Below are 8,668 nucleotides of genomic sequence, written 5' to 3'. Positions count from 1 at the left end.
ATATACGCAGTCCTTCTTCTGCCTGGGGCTTTCTCCCCTCTCCCCCACCCAGCTCCAGTTCTTCTGCAGGACAGAGTGAAAGCACTGTTTTCTCCACTGTCTCCCCCATGCTGTGCGCTCGCAGGACCCTGGACTCCTCAGAGCCCTCAGCATGGCTGTCATGAATCAGCTCCTTACGCGACTTCTTCCCTCTTGGCAAGTCCAGACCCGGGACGCACACATCCATAGAAGCGCTCTTGCCAGGGGACGCCGCACGCCCGGCGATTGTCTTGTCAAGGCTCCTGCGAGGCCGTCTTGTGTAGTTTTCCGCCTTCCCCTCCTGTTAGCGCTTCTCACTGCCTCCCACGGGCAGCGGCTCCCGTGTATTCAAAACAAACCCTTTCAACCCACTTTCCAATGCTTATGAAACGCAGATAATGTTGTTCTTTGGGTGTATATTTTAGATTTATGTCAATGGTATTGTGTCATAAATCTCACTCTAGTTCCTACCTTTTTTATTTCACACTATATTTTTAAGATCTCTCCATGATGATATATGCAAATGCCATATATTATGTCTGCCTGCTGCATATTTTTCCATCATCTGCATGTATCATACTTAGTTTGTGCATTTCCCCAGTCACAGACAGGTAGGTCATCTCTGGCGCCTTGCTGTGACAAACCTGGCCGCCACCAACATCCTCACCTGTGTCTCTGCATCGTCCTCTGCAGTAGTGTCTCTAGGATACACACTGGGGGAAGGTCTTGCTGTCTCACAGGCTGTTACAGGTTGACTTAAGTCCTCTCAAATATATGTTAAAGTCCCAACTGTCCAGTATGTGACCGTGTTTGGAAAGAAGGTCGTCACAGGTATAAAGTAGTTAAGATGAGGTCATATTGCAGTAGGGCGGACCCTAATCCCATATGACAGGTGTTCTTATAAGAAGAGGGAAAACCATATGAAGACAGTCATACAGGGCAAATGCCATGTGGCGGTGGAGGCAGTGGCTGGCGTCGCGCAGGTGCGCAACACAGAATGTGAAGGCTCAGTAGCCACCGTCAGAGGCTAGGATGCGGCAAAGATGGCGTGTGTTCCTGCTGGCACATGTCCTGACTGTGCACCCACGAACTTCTCTGAACACTTGGAACTTAGAACTTTCTTAGAACTTTTCCTCAATGATGAATGGGTACTGGTCATTTGGATCGTTCTTATATCTATACATACTTTATTCATTCATCCATCATTCATTCATCTGGGTCAATTTATCCATCTATTTGTTGTCCACCCATTCACCCATCCATTCACTATTCATTCATCCATACAGATTGGGAGCCTGCTCAGTGCTAGGGTCACAGTAATAAATAAGACAAATAGATCTTTGCCCTCATAGAGCTCATTGTTTGTGAGAAAGGCAGACATTAAACTAACACTTATTTAGGTAAAAATGTGAAAAGCTCAGTAAAGGAAAAATGCAGTTCCTATGAGAGCATAGAATGGGGGTCATAGAAGACTTCACTGCGAAGGTGACATTGAACGGAGGCCTGAGGGAGGATGGGTAGGGATTGGCCAGAGGAAACATGTAAGGGAGGAAGAGCCTCCCACACAGAGAACAGGTGTGCATAGCTGGAGGTTGGAAAGCGCTTGGTGCTTATAAAAAAGTAAAAGCCAGTCAGCATAGCTGGAGTGGAGGGAAGATGAGGCTTAATAATGGCATCGGAGCTGGTGTCCTGCATGTCCTGCAGGGAGCTGTGCATCGGCAGTGAAGTTTCACTAGATTAGTTCCCGCCCGTCACCTCGAGGCCCACCTCCCTCAGTTTGCTGAGTAAGAAATGGGCACAGCAACATTCACTCCGTAAAAGAGGCACCTCGAGGCACCTAGGGAATGAAAAAAATTGTATAAATGCATCCATTTTTGCCATTACTCCAAAATCCTACGGGTTAGTAACACATGCAACAGAACAACAGAAATGTCTGTCCTTTGCATTTACCTGGTTCCAGGCTTTCTGGGGGACTAAAAGAGGTAGAGGCTTGTTTCATTTATCCCAGAGCATGACTATGAGGGGATAAAAAGTGGGTCATTACAGATGAGGCTGCAAAGAAGCTGAGAGGTTGAGTCACTTCCCAAGGTCATGGCTTGAGACAGTGAGCGAGGCTGGAGGAGAAGGCAGGCTTCCTGCCTCTTGATCCAGCGCCAGGCACATTAAAGCCAGATCAGGGCGGAATCACTTTTCTCCATAATTGGGAGTATCACCGAGAGCTCATTTCTCTCCACTAGCTTTACAGAACGGAGAAGAGCACTTGACCTAGAGTCTTGTTGGGGGGCAGACAGTTTGTCCTGCAGACTGCAGAAACAATCAGCCAGCCATCATTTCCATTTCTCTTGGGCAGCTTCTGTTCACAGTGGGAGAAAGCGCTCCGATCGAGGCTGGAAGAGCTGGCCTGCAGCATATCCACTCAGGGCTGTCAATAGCTGTCTTTTACAGATGCCCAGATTCCAAGGGGATAGCTTCTTGCCTCTTCGTTGATTTAACTATCATTTCAGGTCCATAGCTCAGAGCTAGAAACCAGCCTGCACAAAACTCCACATTATGATGCTTCCCATTCTTTAGGACAGTGCATTCCATTAGGAAGACCAGACCCCTTCGAGGAGGTGATGGATGAGTCTGACATTATCATTTCACTGAATAGTTACAGGGCCATCCTGTTAGAGGGAACACCCCTGTACACATGTAGAATTTGGTAGATGAGATCTGTGGAAGGTAGGGAAGGGTTGGGAAGAAAGAGGGTAGACCAGCAAGCCCAGGCAGCCAACCCTCAGATGCCCTTAGGGTATTGTGTTATAGAGAGAGACTTTTTTCCCCCCCGACCTAATTTCAGAGTCCAAAAAGTGAAAACTAATTACTGACCAAGAATTAAGTAACTACTTCATCCAGATCCTAGATTAGACAGTGGGGAAATAGAAAGGCTTTAAGCTATTAGTATGGTGAATGTTCGTGTCCCCGACTCCACCGAGAATTCATATGTGAAATCCTAATGCCCATGGTGATGGTATTGGGACATGGGGCCTTTGGGAAGTGATTGGGTCATTAGAGGGGAGCCCTCATGAATGAGAATAATGCCCTTATAAAAGAGGCCTGAGAGAACCCCCTCATCCCTTCTACCATGTGAGGACACAGTGAGAGGTGCCATGTATGACCCAGGAAGAGGGCTCTCGCCCAGCCACGTGGCATGTTGAACTCAGACTTTCAGCCTACAGAACTATGAGAAATAAATTTCTGTTGTTTATAAGCAACCTGAGGGAACTAAGATATAATCTCTGCTCTCAAGGAACTTTTGATTTACTTAAGAAGGCAAATAGATAGATATACATGATAAGATTATAGATGGATGGATGGATGGATAGATGGGTAGATAGATAGAAATTAGTAGTCATGGCAGCTTGTGCTCATTTCCAACAAAATGATACCACGGGTAAGTGCTGTAGGGCAGATTTTCTCTTCCCTCACCCATGAAAAGCATCCCTAATTGCTCATGGTATCTGTTAGGAGTTGAACCGCATCCCCCGAAGATATGTTGAAGTCCTAACCCATGGTACCTGTGAATGTGGTCTTTGCAGATGTAATCAAGTTAAGATGACATCATTAGGATGGGTTCTAATCTGATGACTGGTGTTGTTATAAAGAGACGGAGACTTAGACATAGACAGACATGCGCACACACGCAGATGAAAGACGACCAAGTGAAGACAGAGGCAGAGACTGGAATGGTGCAGCCATAAGCCAAGGGACACTGGGGGCACCAGAAGGTGGAAGAAGCAAAGAAGTATCCTCCCCTAGAGGCTTTGGAAGGAGCATAGTCCTGTGGTCCTGCCCACAACTTAATTTCAGAACTGTGAGAGAATACATTCCTGTAGTTTCAAGCTACCCAGATGGCGGTACTTTGTTACAGCCCCCTAGGAAGCTAACAGCATCATTCACAGCCCAGATCGGTTTTCTGCATCCTCTTCCCTGCCAATGGGATCCAAGTTTGTACTGGAGGTGAAATCCTGGTTTAGGAGTTCAGAGGGTGGTCAAGCAGAGCTCCTTGATAGGGTGGGATGGCTTGGCTTGGAAGGATAGGCAGAATGTAGATGGAGGAGTTGAGGCGTCTGGTAAGGCAGTATTTTGAGACAGGCCAGTTTTCCTCCGTTTCCGTCTTTTGTTCATACCCATGATCCAGGACATTGGTGAGGTCACCTGAGGGCAGCTTTGTAGACATCTGCTTTGCAGACACGCAGCGGAGCACGCACATGGAGCACACGCGCACACACACACACATACACATACAGACTGTATCTATTCTAGGCATACTCATTAGCAGCTAACTTTAATCATCCTTAACGCCTGCATCTCAAATACCAAATACTTTGGTGTGTGCTGTCTATGAAGACACACCAGAAATAGTTCTGGGTAGGTAAACACAGAGCCAAGAGGCTGGCTGATTGCAATTTGAGTCAAGAGAAGTCACTGCTTCCCTGATCCCCTCAGTGAAGCCAAGGCAGAAATCTTAACACAGGATATTAATAAATAACTAACTTGAACCACTCCCAGCCAGTGATGCATGCCACTGACCAGTCTCGGTGGGAAAGCTGAGATGCTCTGTCCCCGGATGTGTCTGTCTAAGGGTCTGACTCTGTGGTTGAAACTCACTGCCTTTTGTACCCCATCCAACCCCCAGGATGCGGTACCCCATCGCCCCCTCCCAGGGCGTGATACGCCTCCTGCAGTTAAGGTGGCTGCAGACTTGCGCCATTGAAGGAGTTGATGAACGTCATTGAAGAGAGAAAGCTGACAATCCCTTTCTGCCATCTGCCTCTCTTTCCTTCTGCATTCCCAAGTACCTGGTGCTGGCTGCAGACTTGATTTATTCATCATGACCAAGATAAAAGAAAAAAAAGAATTATAAGAGTGTGCAGCTTTCTCTCTGCCCACCACCCACAAAAGGAAGGACCCAGTATCATTTTGTAGTGGATTGACGGGTACCCCCCCCCCACAAAGATATGTCCACATTCTGACCCCCTCACCTGGAACCAGTGAATGGGACCTTATTTAGGAAAAGAAAAAAGATCTTTGCAGACGTAATGAAGTATCTTGAAACGGGATCAGCCTCGATTATGTGGGTGGGCCCTACATCCAGTAATAAATGTTCTTATGAGACACAGAGGGGAGACCATGGGAAGACAGAGGCAGGGACTGGAGTGATGCAACCGCAAGCCCAGGGATGCTCACGGCCACCAGGAGCTGGAAGAGGCAGGGCGCAGCCTCCCTGCGTGCCTCTGCCGACGACACAGCCCTCCTGACACTCAGGCCCTCAGGACGGTGAGAGAGTGTTTTCCTCTTGTCTTCAGCCGCCGAGTTCGTGGCCATTTGTTTCAGCAACCCTGGGAAACGGATGCGCGTTTCTTAGTGCATCACTGGGACAGTGGGCCAAGTAAGAAAGGAAAATGGGAGAAGCCAATGGTTGACATATGTCTCATGGATTGAGCGCTCACACTTGCTAGGTTTCCGCTCAACTTGCAGGGACTGAACTGAACTTGAACCTTGCAGGCTGAGCCCCAGAGCTACCAGGTCTCAGCCATCTACGCTGCACTTGTAGGGAAGAGTGGAAGCTGCGTGTGGAAGGGGAGACAGGGGAGGGATGAGCAAAGTTAGATCTGAAGGATGTTGGGGGGATTTGAGAGACCGGGGCGCCAGCTGCCATGGAGGTGAGATGAAAATTCAAAGGATTTGCTTTTCGTTAATCTTACTTGACACACACACACACACACACATATATATATATATATAATTTTTAAAGTACAGTTTATACTCAATATTAATTTGTATTGGCTTCAGGCGTACAGCATAGTGGGTACACGCATATACTTTACAGAGTGTTCCGCCCCCCGCCCCCCCAGCTATTTCCAGCACCGACCTGGCACCACGCACAGGTACTGCAATGTTACCGACTCTGTTCCCCGTGCTGGACTTCCCGTCCCTCTGACTGTTCTGTGACTACGAGCCTGCGCGTCTCAATCCCTTCACCTTTTTTACTCAGCCTTCCCTCCCCTCTGGCAGCTGTGACTTCTCTGTAACTATGAGCCTGTGTCTGTTTTTATATTATAAATAGGATTTGTGGGGGGAGTGTTTCTTGAGAAATTGGGCAAAGATTTAAGTTTCTCTTCAGGTAGTTTTGTCTGACATGTGGCACCTGCGTTTCACATGGGTTCCTTCCCCACTCTGGCTCATCTACCCTAATCTGGGCTCTGTGCTGGGCAGCCTTGCAGATGATAGAATGAGGTGAACTGGTCCAGAAGACAAAGGCCCTGGAGTTTGGACATCATCCTGTGGGCAGGGGCAGTTTTCAGGGAGGGGGGCAAAATGGAGACAGAAAGAGAGAGAGCGAGCTGATTCTGTCTTCCCCACAGTGCTGAACCTTCTCAGTCCCTGCTCCCTCTGACCTTCAGGGGGCTGTTAGCTAGGTGGATAAACTACCCTTGCCTAGGCTGGTGAGAATTAGTTACCCCATGCAGGCAACACCTCTGATTTCAACTGTTTTCTCTAGGCACTTGGTGGGGGAACGGGGAGTGGGGAATGGGGCATGGAGTGATGCTGACTTGTTTCGGCTCTTGTCACCTTTCCAGAGAATGTCAGGCACCCCTTCTATTTGAAGGCCTCTGTAGTGGGTTATGTAGTGGCTCCTACGGGGAAAACCAGACTCTGTTCAGCTTTGAGACTGGGGGTGGGAGCGGGGGGGGTCATGTCTGATGTGGGTTAGAGCTCCTCAGGAAGACACAGACTCTGCGTGGACATCACCTTTGAAAACCCTTGGAAAGATCCCATTTGGAGGCGCTCATGCTTTCTCCCAGGCACCTTAGTGCGGCAAGGTTTTCTCCGGGGCTGGAGGTTGTCACTGTCCAGTGCCACAGCCGACAAAGGCGTGGGCCGGCTTCTAGAGGCCATATGACGCGAAAACCACAGCTATTTAAGCACCGGACTCATGCTCGGGGCTGACGAGCGCTCAGGGCTGAGCCGACGGGGAACGGCGGGTGAAGCCGTGCCTGCCTCTCACACTTATTTATTCCCTTCTCTCGTTATTTTATTATTGTTGCTGTTGTGATTGTTTTTAATATGATGACTATCCTGCTGGGTCCCTGCCATTGAATTGACATCGCATCACTGCGTACATGATCAGCCTACACCGCAGTGTAAGTTTTCCTTGAAAGTACTCGCCTTTCAAAGCGGGAGTTACACCCTCTTGGCTCTGGCGCAGGGCTTGTGGAATCGGAGCACTTTTAGTCTCTGATCCTCTCGCAGAAGAAAATCTGGCCCAGTTCAGCTGTCCGTGTGGCTCTGCCGAGGGACCGCAGTCTCCCAGCCAAGTTGGGTCTCGTCCACGGTGATCCGGAAGCCAATTTTCTGAATAAATCACCAAAGTGTTCCCGAGTTGGTGTATTTACTCAAAAACGCATCTTCTATGGCAACGCGTTCATAACAGTGGTGGATATACTTTCTGTTCTGCAGTATTTTATATCATGTGGCTTTTCCCAAAGTGCGCTCCGGGGAACACCAGGGTGGCGGGCTGTTCCTGGGAAAGGGTCTCCCGGGCTCACTCAGGTTGGCCACCACCTGCTCGTGGACGTGCAGCCACACACCAGCCGAGTCTAAAGTAAGACATCTGGGTGACCCGGTACGAGGCAGCACCGGCTGAATTTGGGGGCCCATGGGCTCATCCTCATGGCTGCGCGTTGGGAACCAGAGGCATAAGGTGGAGCAGGACTGAAGGTGGCCAGGCCTGCGCCAGGTTTCTCAGGCCCCGGGACAACGCTGGCCTGGGGAAGTTGGAGGTGAACAAGGCAGAGGCATGGCGCCACCAAGGGCAGGGGAAGAGTGATTTATACAAATTTGGCTGATCGCTTTGGGAGTTTGGAGGAAAATTGAGCCCTGTTATGTTTGTACCCCCTGGGCTCAAATACAGAATAAATCCACTCCAAAGAATGTCAGGTACCCCTTCTATATGAAGGCCTCTGTAGTGGGGTATGTAGTGTCCCCAAGTATTTATGTCCACTTGGAGTCTCAGATGTGACATAGGAAATGGGGTTCTGCAGAGGTCATTAATGTAAGGATCGAATGCTCACCCTGGCTTCAGGCAGTTTTTAAATCCAATAATAAGAGTCCTCATATGAGGTGATCAAGGACACGCCGGGGCACCCAGGGAGAAAGCCACGAGAGGACAGAGCCAGCGACGGGAGCAATGCAGACGCGAGCAAGGACAACCTGGGGCCACCAGAGGCTGGATGAGGCGAGAAAGGATCTTCCCCGGGCGGCTCTGGACGGAAGGTGGCCTTGCTGACACCTTGATTTTGGACTTCTGGCCTCCAGATCCGTGGGGGAATAAATTCCTGTTGTTTTAAGTCCCCCCGTTTGTGTCGATTTGTTATGCCAGCCCAGGAAACGAAGACCGCCCTGATGCTGGTGTCATCCTTGGATGGAACAGAATTCCCCACGTGGACTGAACTGTGAATCCTACACACCCCGTTGATGAAGGTGTCATGGATGTGTGTGAACCTGAGACTCGCTAATTTTTGCACGGGCAGTGGATCATTAGTAAGAGGCTGTGAAATAGTCTTGAAAGCTCAGAGGCAGCATGAACATGGAGAGAGTGCAGAGC

Source organism: Furipterus horrens, unplaced genomic scaffold (assembly GCF_987537825.1).
Source record: "Furipterus horrens unplaced genomic scaffold, mFurHor1.1.pri manual_scaffold_11, whole genome shotgun sequence".
Taxonomy (NCBI): domain Eukaryota; kingdom Metazoa; phylum Chordata; class Mammalia; order Chiroptera; family Furipteridae; genus Furipterus; species Furipterus horrens.
Note: the sequence above shows the minus strand (reverse complement) of the source record.